Below are 16,625 nucleotides of genomic sequence, written 5' to 3' on the forward strand. Positions count from 1 at the left end.
AGTCAGTTAAGTGATGGATCATGGCTCAGATCATTATCTTATGCCTTGTGAAATTAAGCCCTGATTCTCCCTTCCTCTCTCATTATCTCTCTCAAAGTAAAATAAATAAACATAAAAAAAAAAGAAAAGCTACTTAAGAAAGCAAATTATAATAAAAATTTTTTACTTGATAAACATGAATGATGTAAAATAGGGGGATAATCAGCCACAATAGTAACATAGGGTATCATTTATGGCAGACAGTACTTGGATGGGCAATGTCAACTTTGGCTCTTTGTATTTCCCCTGTCTGATTCTATTATAACCTAAGCTGAACAGTTTTTTCTCTTCCAATCTCTAAATAGGAGCAAGTACAACTGATTAGATAACATATCTACTTAGTAAATTCTGATTTCATTTTAGGCCTATCTCCTAAATCCCCAGAGTATTTTTTTGACAGTTCATTTACATAACAAATAAGTTAATTTACATAAAATATTTTGCTGATTCCAGAGACCGTTAAGTATAATCCTTGTTAGGATGAATTATATTAGTTTACATCTCAGAGAACTATCATATTTCCAAGTTTTTAGAGCCATATATTACAGCTGTCCCCATCACTTCAGTATGTATTCGATGTACATTAACACACTGTAAGTGTGCTCATCCCATGTAGCTTGTACATATTAACTGCTAAGTTAGTTACACTATAGCTATTTACTGAATTGCAAAAAATTATTTTCAATAATAACAGCAATATATAAGAAGGAAAAGATGTATTATACATTCTGGTGCAACTAAAGCAACATTATTTCATATAGTGAATGATCATATAAGAGAACAACGGGTAACACGAATGAATGACAACTAAGAAAAGAAGTCTGTAATTGACAGAGAAGGCACTAGGTAGAAATCTGAAGGTTTCAAAGAAGTGTAACAACCCATTGAAAGTTCTGTTTAAAGAGAATTAAACACTGGGGTGCCTGGATGGCTCAGTCAGTTAAGCGTCCAACTTCAGCTCAGGTCACGATCTCATAGTTCCTGAGTTTGAGCCCTTGCATTGGGCTCTGTGCTGACAACCCAGAGCCTGGAGCCCGCTTTGGATTCTATGTCTCCCTCTCTGCCCCTACTCCCTCACACTCCCTCTCTTTCTCGCTCTCTATCTCTCTCAAAAATAAAGGTTAAAAAAAATTAGAAAAAAAAACCTAAACACGACAGCAATTGGTTAGGAATCACTGTACTAATTTATGTAGTGATTCCTTAAAAGAACCAGGGAGTATCCAACCTGAAAAAGGACAAACTTTAGAAGAATACAGTAATATCTAGAGCCAAGACACATGTCTACAAAAAGATGCTTCATCTTCATGCCACTACCATGTTTCACCAATTTACATAAGCCTATATAACTACAGTTTCATCAACTGTAACCTAATTTGTAAAAGGGTGGAACAAATGGAAAGCTACTTCATTGCCAGAAGACAGACAGATATAAATATGTCTACATGTATGTGTGTATATATTTTTCCCCCAGGTACCTAAAGTCTTTTAGTGCCTTACAAGAATAAATTTTGGGCTAGCTATATATTCTAAGAAGCTCACACACACACACACACACACACACACACACACACACAGCTCAAAAAGCTTACAAAAGATAAATGATTTGGTCTTAATCACAAAATTAAGGAAAGATCCACTAGAGATTCCAGGTTTCCAATTTTTATTTTGCTGTCCATGATCTTTAAACCAAGTTGTTTTTTTTTAAAGCATTCTGAAATTTTTAAGAAAGTAATGAAAATGCTGAGATATCTAGGCAAACACCAATAAACAAACAGATTTGAGGAGCTTAAGGAAAAAGTACTCTGATAGCTTTTGCTTTTGTGTATATTCAAAAATTTTCATAATAAAAAATAAAATGAAATACTTATAGGAAAAGAAAAGTTTCTGCTCCAAATTTATTACAAATACCTATATGGACATTTTCATAAATGACTTAATATTATATTTGTGGAAAGGTATAACATTAAGTGTTGGCTTTATTTCTATATTTTTATTGGTAAAGGCTTAATGTCATGGCTGTTTCATATTAGATATAATTTTTTCTTTACAAAATTGAAAGTCAACACACACATATATACAAAAGTACATAAATATAGGAATAATTTTCACCTAAAACTAAATGTTTTCCCTTCTAAACGGTGTATCTCCTGAGGGCATGGATGCATACTTTTGCATCTTTCTATTCCAAATACATAACATGTGCTTACCATGAAACACAATCTAATAAATGGCTAAACAATAGAATCATATCAAAATGTTTAATCCAGTTTTGGTACATTTTAACTTTGCTAAAAGAGGTTGTTTTAATTTAATTAATTTGAGGCACTGATTTTGGTTACATTTAAGAAATTTAAACAGACAATATGTAGGGGCGCCTGGGTGGCGCAGTCAGTTAAGCGTCCGACTTCGGCCAGGTCACGATCTCGCGGTCGGTGAGTTCGAGCCCCGCGTCGGGCTCTGGGCTGATGGCTCAGAGCCTGGAGCCTGTTTCAGATTCTGTGTCTCCCTCTCTCTCTGCCCCTCCCCCGTTCATGCTCTGTCTCTCTCTGTCCCAAAAATAAATAAACGTTGAAAAAAAAAATTAAAAAAAAAAACAAAAAAAAAACAAACAAAAAAAAACAGACAATATGTAGAAACACATATTTTAATTACATTTCACAAGGTTTAGGAAACTTAGCATTTACCATCTATACAGAAACTGATAAACTACTGACCTTAAAAGGTAGGACAAATTTTTTTGAAATAATGATTCACATTATACAGTTTTTAAAGCTAAAACACAGTATCTGTACTCCCTTTCCTGCATATGTGAAAGGCAAAATACTGCTATTAGAAATTTCTCCTAAGGACAAATCTCAATGAATAAAAATGCAACTACCATCCGCCCTGCAAAAATTTCCCACTTAGTTGTATCACCAGACAATTAGGAGGCAGAAACTTAAGAGTATTAAGAATACAATTACCCTGCTCTAAAAATGAGGAAATGTTTCTTGACAATCTTTTCATTTGAGCACTCACAATTTTGTCTCAGAGTTTTTCAATTCTTGCAAATGAAGTATAAAGGTCACTTCACCTTGATGTCTTTTCTCAGTTGAATTTTAGATATTTAAGTACAACTTTTTTCAGCAAAATTAATTTATAAAGATAGACAAAATTTTCTAAAGTCAAATACCAAAATGAACTCACAAAGCCATTCCTCAAGACAACTAAAAAAATGTGTTAAGGGGCACCTGGGTTGCTCAGTCGATTAAGCAGCCACCTTCAGCTCCAGTCAGGGTCTCACAGCTTGTGAGTTTGAGCTCCACATCCGGCCTTACGCTGACAGCTCAGAATCTGGAGCCTGCTTCAGATTCTGTGTCTCCCTCTCTCTCTCTGCCCCTCCCCCACTTGCATGCTGTCTCTCTCTCAAAAATAAATAAATGTTAAAAAAAAATTTCTTTTAATTAAAAAATGTATGAAAATGAGAGCCTATTTTGTAACTGATAAAAAGCAAAGGAAGGAACTTCAGTGATTCACAGCACCCTTAAAAAGCCTTCACAGACAATACTGATGTAAAAGTATAGCCACAGAATACATTAGATGCTGACCCAATAAAAGGTAATAAATATATTCCATTACTGTTAAACATATATCACTTTTTCAGTACCATTAAATTTGATTTATTGGCATCAAAAGTTTTAATAAAGGAGAAATGAAACATGGTCTTTGCTATTCCTTCTGAATATAAATTTGTGTTCAAACAAGTTTTGTTTTTTTTTTTAAAAAAAAGACAGACTTTCCTCTTTTTAGAATAAGGAAAAAAATTTAACTTAGCTTTCACCACTTTAATAAATCAAATTGTATCAATTTTCTATTTCCTGCATAAAAATAGTAATTAACACAGGTTACTATAACCTATAATTATATATGCTAAGCATACAATCCAGGATCTTTTTTTAAAACTGTGGTTTCTTTTGTTTTCAAGTCTTGTTCCCTAGGCTAAGGAGTTCTAGTCCTTCACAAAAAGAACTGACCCAGAAAAATGGAGACACTACCTCACAGAGGATAAGGTCAGTACAGCAGTCTGAGAAAGTGCCTCTAAATGTTGCTATCAGAGACTGCTGTTCTAGGTAGCTTCAACCTTGAAAATAAAATTTATAAGACAACCAACTGGATACTTATCCAAAAATGATGATTATCTAGTTGTGAGAACAATGAAATACAAGAAAGGCCTTTACAGTACTGTATAAAACCAAATATTCTACTTAATATTCAGTTAAAAGGACACTTAATTCTAAATACAATTCCTCTTGAAACCTGGCATTTTGATTGTGACATGCAATTTGAACCATTATAATTGTTTGGAAAAATAATGGATAGAAATATCTAAACCATGTTAACGTCTTTAGTAAGCATATAAGAGTAGAATCAAATCTAGGCATCTGGGTTTACGTAACTATGTACTTACCAAGTTTACAAGTTACTACTATATAATGCCTTTCAACTTGATTTTCTTTAAAGATTTCTTTCTTTCTTTCTTTCTTTCTTTCTTTCTTTCTTTCTTTCAAGAGAGAAGGCACAAGTGAGTGAAGGGCAGAGAGAGAGAGAGACAAGGAGGGAGAGAGAGAGGTGGGGTTCACGCAAATGGGGCTCAAGCTCACTCAATGCAGGACTCAAACTCACGACCATGAGATCATGACCTGAGTTGAACTCAAATGCTTAACTGACTGAGCCCCCCAGGCTCCCCTCAACTTCATTTTTAAGATCAGGTAAGATATTATGGTACTGCACATATGCTTCTAAATTTGAAAAAAATTTTTTTTTTTTTTTTCTTGAGAGAGAGAGAGCACAAGGCAAGAAGGAACAGAGAGAGACAGGCAAAGAGAGAATCCCAAGCAGGGTCCATGCTGTCAGTGCAGAGCCCAATGTGGGGCTTGAACTCACCAACCCTGAGATCATGACTTGAGCAGAAACCAAGAGTCAGGTGCTTAACCGACTGAGCTATCCAGGCACCCTGCCTCTAAAATTTTTAACCTCAGTAATGTTTACTTTGCTTATATTTCAAACCTCATCTAGAACTGAAAAGTTCTGAATCACTGCTCTTCCCAGTAAAGAAACATGGAGGAAAGAACAACTTTATGTGTTGCTGGGGGGAAGGAAGTAGAAGGCATGTATGTGAGGAAGAAATCTGAAAGAATCTTATTCCTAGAGCTACTTCCTGGGATATTTAATAAAATCTAGGGCACAAAAAAAAAAAAAAAACAAAAAAAAAAGGAAAAGGAAAAGAATGAAAAATTCAATTTGAATCATAATGGTTAGAATACAAAGGACAAATACCATAAAAGTTCTCAGCACAATGTGTTTTAATGTGATCATCAAGATGTTACCATGATTCCTTGGTTTTACACAAATCCTCTGTTAGGAGGCCTTGAGAATTCACACAAGAAGAGCCCCACAACAGAAGAATGCTAAGAGGACCTTAGAAAAGCTAATTCCTAATTAGTGACCACTGCATTAGATCCTAACCCCTTAGTTTTCATATCCTTCTGAGATGCTTTGTAAAGTCGTAGAAAATCCACTATCTTTTTTTGTTTGTTTGTTTGGTTTTTTTAGTAAGTTCTACGGCCAGCGTGGGGTTGTGAATTCACAACCTGAAATCAAGAGTTACATGCTCTACCTATTAAGCCAGTCAGGTGCCCCCACCTTCTTTCTTATAGTATTCCCCTTACAGTGGCAAAGCTGTTCCCTGGGCCATCCTTTATTCAAGTCTCTTTCCTGCTTTGGTTCATTCATTTAGCTACAGGAGGAACAGAAAGCAGATGAGCCAGAGGCATCTGCCCTGTCTTCCTAGACACAAAGTATACTTAGTGACATTCTGCAGGTTTTATTACTAAGTAAGGAAATACTTCCCATTTAAAAAGTATTTGATAATCTAAAAAACAAATCTACACACTCATTATTTTACTTAATCATAACAACTTCCAATGAAACTGGTACAAACTGATAGAGTTTAAAAGATATACAAACTCATAAGGTTTATAAAGTACATGTTACCTTACAACTAACCCAAGTGTTCTTTCTATCCAGGCAAAAATTCTAAACCAAAAGAAATGAACAGTGCCAGGAAGGGACAAAGAGATAGAGGGGGGAGGGGGGAGGGGAGGGGAAGGGAGAGAGGGGGACAGGAAGTACGGGAGGGGGAGGCGGAGGGAGAGGGGGAGGGAGAGGGGGAGGGAGAAGGAGAATCCCAAGCAGGCTCCACATTGGCAGCATAGATCCCAATGCAGGGCTCAGACTCACAAACTCTGAGATCGTGACCTGAGCCAAAATGAATAGTCACAATGGAGCCACCCACACGCCCCCAGAAATACTATTTCTAAAAAGCTTATTTGGAACTCTTTAAAACAGATATAAATATGATTGGGAGTTTAGAGTTTTTCTTTTTTTTTTTAAATTTTTTTTTTAAATTTTTTTTTCAACGTTTATTTATTTTTGGGACAGAGAGAGACAGAGCATGAACGGGGAGGGGCAGAGAGAGAGGGAGACACAGAATCTGAAACAGGCTCCAGGCTCTGAGCCATCAGCCCAGAGCCTGACGCGGGGCTCGAACTCACGGACCGCAAGATCGTGACCTGGCTGAAGTCGGACGCTTAACCGACTGCACCACCCAGGCGCCCCTAGAGTTTTTCTAAAGGTTATTCAGATACAATTTAAGTATGTATTGCCAAGATAGACCCAGATGTAATGGCATAATTTTAGAGATGCTTAAGAGTTGACTACATATGCTACACTAACTCCATAAACTTAAAAAATCTGAAGAAATAATCTTTTGATGTTTTAGCTTTTTATTAAGCTAAATTCTCTATCTTTTATAGTGGGACCAGTTATATTTTCACATAATTAAGACATGAGAATGGGCAAATATTATTTCCTTCATCCCAGTGGAGTCTCCTTGCTTATAGGAAAAACAAAATTAAGAACAAAAAAACTAGTTTATACTTTCAGTAACATTCTCTTTGAACAGATACATAACTCACTTTGATAACTGCTTAACAGATCTAGACAGCCCCACAGGAAGAGGACAGCAATGAACATACCAAAGGAAAGGTATGTAAAAAATGGGACAAAGTAAAATGGGACAATCACTGAAACATAATACACTCAATATCTGCATTCTTTGAATGTCTAGATTATGAAACTCTTATTTTGGGAGAAACCCCTACCTTTTCAGGCAGTCTCTCACCTATAGAAACTGGAAAATGCCAATACATTTCCAGACTCCTTAGCAACTAAGTCTATCGTTCAGACAAATCTGCCCCAGAATTTGAATCTAAAGCCTGTAGCAAGAAGCAAAGGACAAGTAAAGTCAATGCTGGCAAGGGTACTGGAAGTAAAAGTATCTTTTTTTGTTGTTTTGTTTATTTTGGGGGGGAGAGAGAGAGAGACAGAGAGAGAGAGAGAGAGAGAGAGAGAGAGAGAGAGAGAGAGAGAAAGCGAGAGCAGGGGAGGGGCAGAAAGAGAGGTAGACACAGAATCCAAGCTGTCAGAACAGAGCCCAACACAGGCTCGAACTCACGAGCTGTGAGATCATGACCTGGGCCAAAGTTGGGTGCTCAACTGACTGAGCCACCCAGGTATCCCAAGAAGTAGGAGTATCTTCATCTGCTTTCCAGAGGCAATAATGTTCCAACATCAGAATAGTGACTATGTAATTTATTGTCCAAACTGGGACATTTCTGAGAGTGAAATGAACCATCAATTATTACCAAGAAAAACCAAGATGTATGGCTATATAAGCATTAATGGTATTGCTATAGTGCCTCTGTCCAGCACAGAACCACTTTCGTGATCTGATTTCCTGTCTATATTGGTTCCTGCACAGTCTGCAAGCATGGTCTCAGATCTTGCCGGGAACCTGTGTTCCAAAGTTCTTTACTGAAGTCCTTTTTCTGCTTAAAATTGTCTTAGTTGGTTTCACTACTTTAACAAAGAACTGGTAAGAAGATCTACAGTGAACAGGTGACTAGTATAATGGGGAGAATTAACTTTGGATGCTTTAAAGTTCCACTTGCTATTTAAAACCACTAAAGTAAGTATATTATAAAATTTATCTACCATATTTCTAGTTCCCTCTTATTTCAAGGAGATGAACTACATGTATATTATAAAATTTATCTACCATATTTCTAGTTCTCTCTTATTTCAAGGAGATGAACTACATTCTCTACTATATTTTTCTACTTTAGCAAAGGAAGATACCATTGTCTCAGTTTACAAGACAATGTAAAAAATACAAGATATAAAGGTTAAATGGAAAGATTTGTCTTTTCTGCAACTAGATGGAATGAAGGGAAAGGGCAGCTAATTAGTACTTATCCTCTGCTACCTCCCTAGTGCTTCTATTCTTAACTCCTTCCTCTTGGAAGTTGGGCCAAGTATGCTTTAAAGCCTGTCTGAACAGTACACCAAGCACAGTGGTGCTGTGGACTCCTCTGTGACTCATTTTTACAGCTCTCCCTCAGGCTCTTTATATTCAAAGTATCATCACTTCTGCTATCCCGGTTTATTTTGAAGGGTAGAGGGAGGGTAGCCTCTCTGCTTCCTGGAGACACCTTGGTGGAAACTCACTTCAGCCTCTAATCAAAAAACAAAACAAAACAAAACAACTCCAAAAAAGAAAAACAGAAAGAAAAAGTCATATAAACCTAGAATGCGTATGTCCTAATTTGTGCAAAAGCTTTAACAGTTCTTAAAATTAATAAGCAAGAGAAACTAGTAAGAGAACCAGCCACCCTAATGTTCCTGAAAGAAAGGTGCCTTTGGCCATATTTAACTAATGTGACTTTGGCACCCTCTCTGTCTCTTCTAAAATCCCTAAGAATAATTACCTTACACATATGATATTACCTTACCTATGATAATTACCTTACACCTATGATAACTTTCTCATATGAGAAAAATCATAATGCAGAGGAGTACAGAGGAAATACAATAGCAGGATAGTTTCTTCATCTGTCTAAAGAGGCAGTTGAATTTAAACTTCTTCTGGTTCCTTTTAACACAAATACTGTACGGCTCTACATTTAATCATTTCATACTAAAGTAAATTTTATAATTTAAAAACGCTTGTAATCTTTGTTTTTGTTTTAATTTTTTTAATGTTTATTTTTGAGAGAGAGAGAGAGCGAGCATGAGCAGGGGAGGGGAGAGAGAAGGAAATAGGCCCCAGGCTCTGAGCTGACAGCACAGAGCCCAATGCGGAGCTTGAACTCACAAGCCGTGAGTGACCATGGATTTTTATCTATATCCTTTTAAGTTTTTCAGTCTCTGTATTAGCGAATTTGAAGCTAATCTTAATGAAAGCATATAGATTTAGAGTTCTTATATCTTCTTATTGAATTGACCATTTTAACATTGTAATGTTTCTCTAAATCTCTAGTAATAATTCTTACTTTGAGTATTTGTAGAATAGTTCTATAATTATATCAACTTTTAATGATGCCTTGGAATAGTTTACCTTTTTCCACTGTATTATTTTCAATCTCTTTTATATTTTAAGTATAGCTCTAATAAACAGCACAGAGTTGGGTTTTGTTTTTTATTTTGTCTGCCTATCGATGGATTTTAACTGAACTGCTTAATCCATTTCAATGTAATACAATGACTAGTATAAATGGGTGAAGGTCTACCATCTGATTATTTGTTACCTATTTGTCCAATCTGCTCTGTTTACTTGTTTTTTAATGTTTATTTATTTTTGAGAGAGAGAGAGAGAGAAAGAGAGAGACCGAGCAAGCAATGCAAAGGCAGAGAGAGCATTAAGACAGAGGATCTAAAGGGGGCTCTGGGCTGACAGTAGAGAACCCAATGTGGGACTCAAACTCATGAGACATGAAATCATGACCTGAGCAGAAGTTGGACACTAAACCAACTCAGCCACCCATGCGCCCCTCAGTTTACCTGTTTTTAAATGCATTTTCGATTAAACAGATGTTTTATTGTTCCACTTTTTTTCCTATTTTACTTCCTATTTTATTCACTTTTAAGTTATACAATTTTAATAACTATTTTGGTGTTTACTCTAATAGATTGAAAAAAATTCCTGAATTATTTTTACCTACCATAATTAGCAGTTTAATAATTTTAAAAATAATGCAACTTATAGCAGTTGAATCCTATTAACCTTCCTTGTCACCCACTGTGCTATTATCGTCATATGTTTTACTTTTATGATTTAAACTCTATAGATCACAGAAAATAGTTTCTTAAAGGTAATACTTTAAAATTTACCTACATTTTATATTCATATTTACCTCAATTTTATATTTTATAAAATATCTTTATATTTATCTATAACTCCTCTGACACTCTTCATTCCTTCCTGCACTTACATGCCTTTATCTGGAATGATTTTCCTTCAGCCTGAATGCTGAAAGGGCTTTACAGTTAAGTTCTACCATGCTTTCAAGAAACTTAATTCCAATCCTTAAAACATCTTCCAGAATAAAAGGGGAGAGTATTTCTCAGCTCATCTTTTGAGTATGCATAACCTTCAGACAAAAAGCAAGCCAACAACATATATAAGAGAAAAATTATCGGCCAATCTCAGGATTACAGATGCAAAAATTCCTGAAAAAAGTTAATGGCAATCTAAGGCCAACAATATGAAAAAAGATCATTCATTAGAACTGATTTGGGTTAACCCAAGAAATCTAGGGGTAGTACTCTTAGAAAATGTTATAAATGTCACTCAATATAGTACAATAGTGAGAGATGCACCACGTCTTCAACAGCAACAGTGGGTCTCATGGTCTGGGCATTGTCAGGCCCTCTTCCAAGGGACTGTAGGCATATGCCAGTCCTTGCTCTACCATAATAATGAAAAACCATGATTAAAAATAGCCAATATGTTGGAGGAGATGAAACAGGACTCTGTGAGGTATGCTCCTGAGACACTGGAGAAATAGGATATAGAAAAGGGCATTGTGGCCCATATTAAGAAATATGGCTATTAAGAAATAGTGTAATAAGAATTCAACCCCACCTGGCACTACATTGTTGGGAGGAACTTTGGTAGTTACCTCACCCATGAAACCCAATACTTCATCTACTTCTATCAAGGCCAAATAGTCTTTCTTAAAACTGGTTAAAAGTATAGACTATTCTAGGGGCACCTGAGTGGCTCAGTCGGTTAAGCGTCCAACTTCGGCTCAGGTCATGATCTCATAGTTCGTGAGTTCGAGCCCCGCGTCGGGCTCTGGGCTGACAGCTCAGAGCCTGGAGGCTGTTTCAGATTCTGTGTCTCCCTCTGTCTGCCCCTCCGCTGCTTGCACTCTGTCTCTGGCATTGTCTCAAAAATAAATAAACATTAAAAAAAAAATTAAAACAAAAAAGCATAGACTATTCTAGACCCAGTGATCCATCCAAAAACAAGGACCACAGCCTAAACTCCCAACACCAGTTCCTGAAATCTTCAACCTTGATTAAAGGAACACTTCAATCTTTGAAACTTTGTGTTGTTTTGTTTTTTTTTTAAATTTTTTTTTCAACGTTTATTTATTTTTTGGGGGACAGAGAGAGACAGAGCATGAACGGGAGAGGGGCAGAGAGAGAGGGAGACACAGAATCGGAAACAGGCTCCAGGCTCCGAGCCGTCAGCCCAGAGCCTGACGCGGGGCTCGAACTCACGGACCGCGAGATCGTGACCTGGCTGAAGTCGGACGCTTAACCGACTGCGCCACCCAGGCGCCCCAACTTTGTGTTGTTTTGTACAGGGCATTCTCTGTACTAATTTGTTGTAGCTATTAAAATATTAGCAAAATATCTTGTATTTATTTTCCATTCCATTCATCTCTGCCCTATGTTTTTTCTTCTAAAAATAAATTCCTTTCAAAAAATTAATAAATTTGTTGGAGGAAAACAGTATTACATATAATTTTTTTTAATACATGGAAAAATACAGTCAACAGATGCAGTATTCCATACGACTCAGCACATACTCATGATAAAAAGAATCAAGCAAAACGAAAAGAGAATTTCCTTAACTTGATAAAGAACATCTACAGCAAAGACCAACTTTATTTTTTTTTATTTTTTTTTTTTTTATTTTTTTTTTTCAACTTTTATTTATTTTTGGGACAGAGAGAGAGAGAGCATGAACGGGGGAGGGGCAGAGAGAGAGGGAGACACAGAATCGGAAACAGGCTCCAGGCTCTGAGCCATCAGCCCAGAGCCCGACGCGGGGCTCAAACTCACGGACCGTGAGATCGTGACCTGGCTGAAGTCGGACGCTTAACCGACTGCGCCACCCAGGCGCCCCAAAGACCAACTTTAATGATGATAAAGAAGCCCACAATCACATCTATTCAATATAAAATGGTAGTCCAAAATTATTGAAAGAAAAAAGAGAAAAAGAAATATTAATAACACAAGAGACTAAAAAAGAAATACTGTCATTATTTGCAGATGGATATATCCTCCATGTTGAAAGTTAAGAAAATTTTGTCAGGTTGTTAGATACAGAAGTAAAAATTTAATTTCATTTAATTAATTGCATCTATTAGAAAGTAAAAGTTTTTTTTATTTATTTTTTATTTTTTATTTAAAAATTTTTTTTTAACGTTTATTTATTTTTGAGACAGAGAAAGACAGAGCATGAACAGGGGAGGGTCAGAGAGAGGGAGACACAGAATCTGAAACAGGCTCCAGGCTCTGAGCTGTCAGCACAGAGCCCGACGCGGGGCTCGAACTCACGGACCGCGAGATCATGACCCGAGCCGAAGTCAGCCGCTCAACCGACTAAGCCACCCAGGCGCCCCTAAAAGTTTTTTTTTTAAATAAATGTTTATTCATTTTTGAGAGAGAGAGAACATGAACAGGGGAGAGGCAGAGAAAGAGGGGTACAGAGGATCCGAAGCCGGCTCTGCACGGACAAGTCCAATGCAGGGCTTAACCTCACAAACCACAAAGTCATGACCTGAGCTGAAGTCGGATGCTCAACTGATTGAGCCACCCAGGAGCCCCAAGGTTTTTTTTTTTTTTTTTTTTTTTTTTTAATCCCAGTATAAACATACAGTGTTATACTAGTTTCAGATGTACAATACAGAAATTCAATAATTCTATACATTACTCAGTGATCAAGGTAAGTGTGCTCTTAATCCCATTCACTTAGTTCACCCATCCCACCACCTGACTCCCCTCTGGTAACCATGCATTTGTTCACTATAGTTAAGAGTTTGTCTCTTGGTTTCTTTTTCCTTTGTTTCTTTTGTTTCTTAAATTCCATACATGAGTGAAATCACGTGGAATGTGTCTTTCTCTGACTGGTTTATTGTGATTAGCATTATACACTCTAAATCCATCCATATTGTTGCAAATGGCAAGATTTCATTCTTTTTATGGTTGAACAACATTCCATTGTATACATATATCACTTCTTTATCCATTCATCCATCAGTGCAACTTGGGCTGCTTCCCTGATTTGGCTACTGTAAAAAAATGCTGCAGTAAACACAAGAGTGTCTATACTTTTTCCAATTTATCTTTTTTGTTTTCTTTGGGTAAATACCCAGTAGTGTAATTACTGAATCATACGGTAATTCTATTTTTACTTTTTTGAAGGACCTCCATACTGTCTTACACAGTGGCTATACCAGTTTGCATTCCCAACAGGGCAAGAGGGTTCCTTTTTCTCCACATCATAACCAACACTTGTTTATTGTGTTTTTGATTTTAGCCATTCTTACCAGTGTGAAGTGATATCTCATGGTTGTTTCGATTTGCATTTCCCTGATGATGAGTGATGCTGAGCATCTTTTCATGTGTCTATTGGCCATCTGGATGTCTTCTTTGGAAAAATCTCTGTTTATGTCTTCTCCCCATTTTTTTAATTGGATTATATGGTTTTGGGTGTTGAGTTGTATAAATTTCTTACATATTTTGGATATTAACCCTTTATAAATATGTCATTTGCAAATATCTTCTCCCATTTTTTAGTTTTGCTAGTTATATCCTTTGCTGTGCAGAAGTTTTTTAATTGGATGTAGTCCCAATAATATGTTTTTGCTTTTGTTTCTCTTGCTTCAGGTGACACATCTAGAAAAATGTTGTTATGGCCAGTGTCGGAGACATTACTGTGTTTTAGATTTTATGGTTTCTGGTCTCATATTTAGGTCCTTAATGCATTTGGAATTTATTTTTGTGTATGGTGTGAGAAAGTGGTCAAGTTTCATTCTTTTGCATGCAGCTCTCCAGGTTTTCCAATACCATTTGTTGAAGAGACTTTTTCCCACTGCATATTCTTGCGTACTTTGTTAAGGGTTAATTGACCACGTAATAAGTGTGGGTTTATTTCTGGGCTTCCTATTTCTGTCCCATTGATTGCTATGTCTATTTCTGTACCAGCACCATACTCTTTTGATTAATACAGATCTGTAATTAAAATGTGAAGTTCAGTGTTGCCTGGGTGGCTCAGTCAGTTAAGCATCTGACTTTGGCTGAGGTCATGATCTCACAGTTCATGGGGCTGAACCTCGTGTCAGGCTCTGTGCTGGCAGTGCAGAGCCTGCTTGAGATCCTCTCTCTTTCCCACTCTGCCCCTCCCTAACTTGTGCTTTCTCTCTGTGAAGTTTTGAATTGTGATACCTCCAGTTTTGTTTTTCTTTTTCAAGACTGCTTTGGCTATTCAGGGTCTTTTGTGGTTCCATAAAAAGTTTAGGGTAGTTTTTTCTACTTCTGTGAAAAATGCTATTGGTATACTGATAGGGATTACATTAAATCTATAGATTGTTTTAGATAGCATGGACATTTTAACAATATTTTTTCTTTCAACTCATGAGCATAAGGAATGTCTTTCCATCTGTGTGGACTTCAATTTCTTTCTTTAGTTTATTCATTTATTTTGAGGTGGGGGAGAGAGAGAGAGAGAGAGAGAGAGAGAGAGAGAGAGAGAGAGAGAGCGCGCGCACGAGCAGTGGAGGGGCAGAGAGACAGGGAAAGAGAGGATCCAAAGTAGGCTCTGGGCTGACAGCAGAGAGCCCAATGAGGGACTCGAACTCACAAACCATTAGATCATGATCTGAGCTGAAGTCAGATGCTTAACCAAATGAGCCCCTTCAGACATCCCGGTCTTCAATTTCTTTTATCAGTGTTGTACGGTTTTCAGAATACAGGTCTCTCACCTCCTTGTTAAGTTTATTCCTAGACATTTTATTATTTTTAGTGCAACTATAAATGGGACTGTTGCTTAATTTCTCTTTTTGCCCTCTCCTTAGTAGTGTATAGACATGCAATGCATTTCTGTACATTGATTTTGTACCCTGAGACCTTACTGAATTCACTGTTCAGTTCTAGCAGTTTTTCGGTGAAGTCTTTAGGGTTTCCTATGTATATTATCATATCATCTGCAAATAGTTGAAAGTTTGACTTATTCCTTACCAATATGGAAGGTATTCCTTGTCTGGTTGCTGTAGCCAGGACTTCCAGTAACATATTGAATAAAACTGGTCAGAGTAGACATCTGTGTCTTGTTCCTGACCTTAGGGGAAAAGCTCAATTTTTCGCCATTGAATATGAACTTAGCTGTGGGTATTTCATATATGGCTTTTATCATATTGAGGTATGTTCCCTCTAAACCTACTTTGTTGAGGGTTTTTTATCATGAGTAGATATTGTACTCTGTCATATGCTTTTACTGCATCTATTGAAATGATCATATGGTTTTTATCCTTTCTCTTGGTGATGTGCTGTATCATGTTGATTGATTTGCAAATAATGAACCATCCTTGCATCAGGAATAAATCCCACTTAATCAGAGTGAATGATTTTTTTTTTAATGTATTATTGGATTCAGTTTGCTAACGTTTTGTTGAGGATTTTTGCATCTCTGTTTGTTCATGAGAGTTACTGGCCTGTAGTTCTCTTTTTTTGTAGTTTTGGTATCCAGGGTAATGCTGGCTTTGCACAGTAAGTTTGGAAGCTTTCCTTCCTCTTCTAGTTTTTGGAATCATTTTTAAAGTAAAACTTTTTAAAGAAGCATTATTAAAATATCTAGAAATCATCAATATAAAAAGCTTCTGCACAGCAAAGGGAACAATCAACCAAACTAAAAGGCAGCCTATGGAATGGCAGAAGATAGATAAATGCCAATGACATATCTGATAAAGGGTTAGTATCTGAAATCTACAAAGGACTTATCAAACTCAACAACCCCCTTCCCCAAAAAAACCAAATAACCCAGTTGAAAAATGGGCAGAAGACATGAATAGACACTTTTTCAAGGAAGACATCCAGATGGCTAACAGACTCATGAAAAGGTGCTCAACATCACTCATCATCAGAGAAATACAAATCAAAACCGTGATGAGATATCACTTCACACCTATCAGAACGGCTAAAATTAACAACACAAGAAGCAACAGGTGTTGGCGAGGATGTGGAGGAAGGGGAAACCCTCTTGCACTTTTGGTGGGAATGCCAACTGGTATAGCTACTTTGGAGAACAGTATGGAAATTCCTCAAAAAACTAAAAATAGAACTGCCCTACAATCCAGCAACTACACTATTAGCTATTTACCCAGAGGATACAAAAATACAGATTTGAAGGGGTT

The 16,625-nt window shown here is 36.8% G+C and overlaps 1 protein-coding gene and 1 pseudogene across 5 annotated transcripts in view; one reads left to right on the top strand and one right to left on the bottom strand.

The window, feature by feature from the left end:
* Nucleotides 1–16,625, bottom strand: part of JMJD1C (jumonji domain containing 1C) — a 271,367-nt gene that overhangs the window by 144,262 nt on the left and 110,480 nt on the right. The gene's annotated exons all lie outside the window — the stretch shown is intronic.
* On the top strand, nt 10,917–11,168 carry LOC125148340 (dynein light chain 1, cytoplasmic-like; annotated as a pseudogene).

This window comes from Prionailurus viverrinus, chromosome D2, assembly GCF_022837055.1.
Source record: "Prionailurus viverrinus isolate Anna chromosome D2, UM_Priviv_1.0, whole genome shotgun sequence".
Lineage (NCBI taxonomy): Eukaryota > Metazoa > Chordata > Mammalia > Carnivora > Felidae > Prionailurus > Prionailurus viverrinus.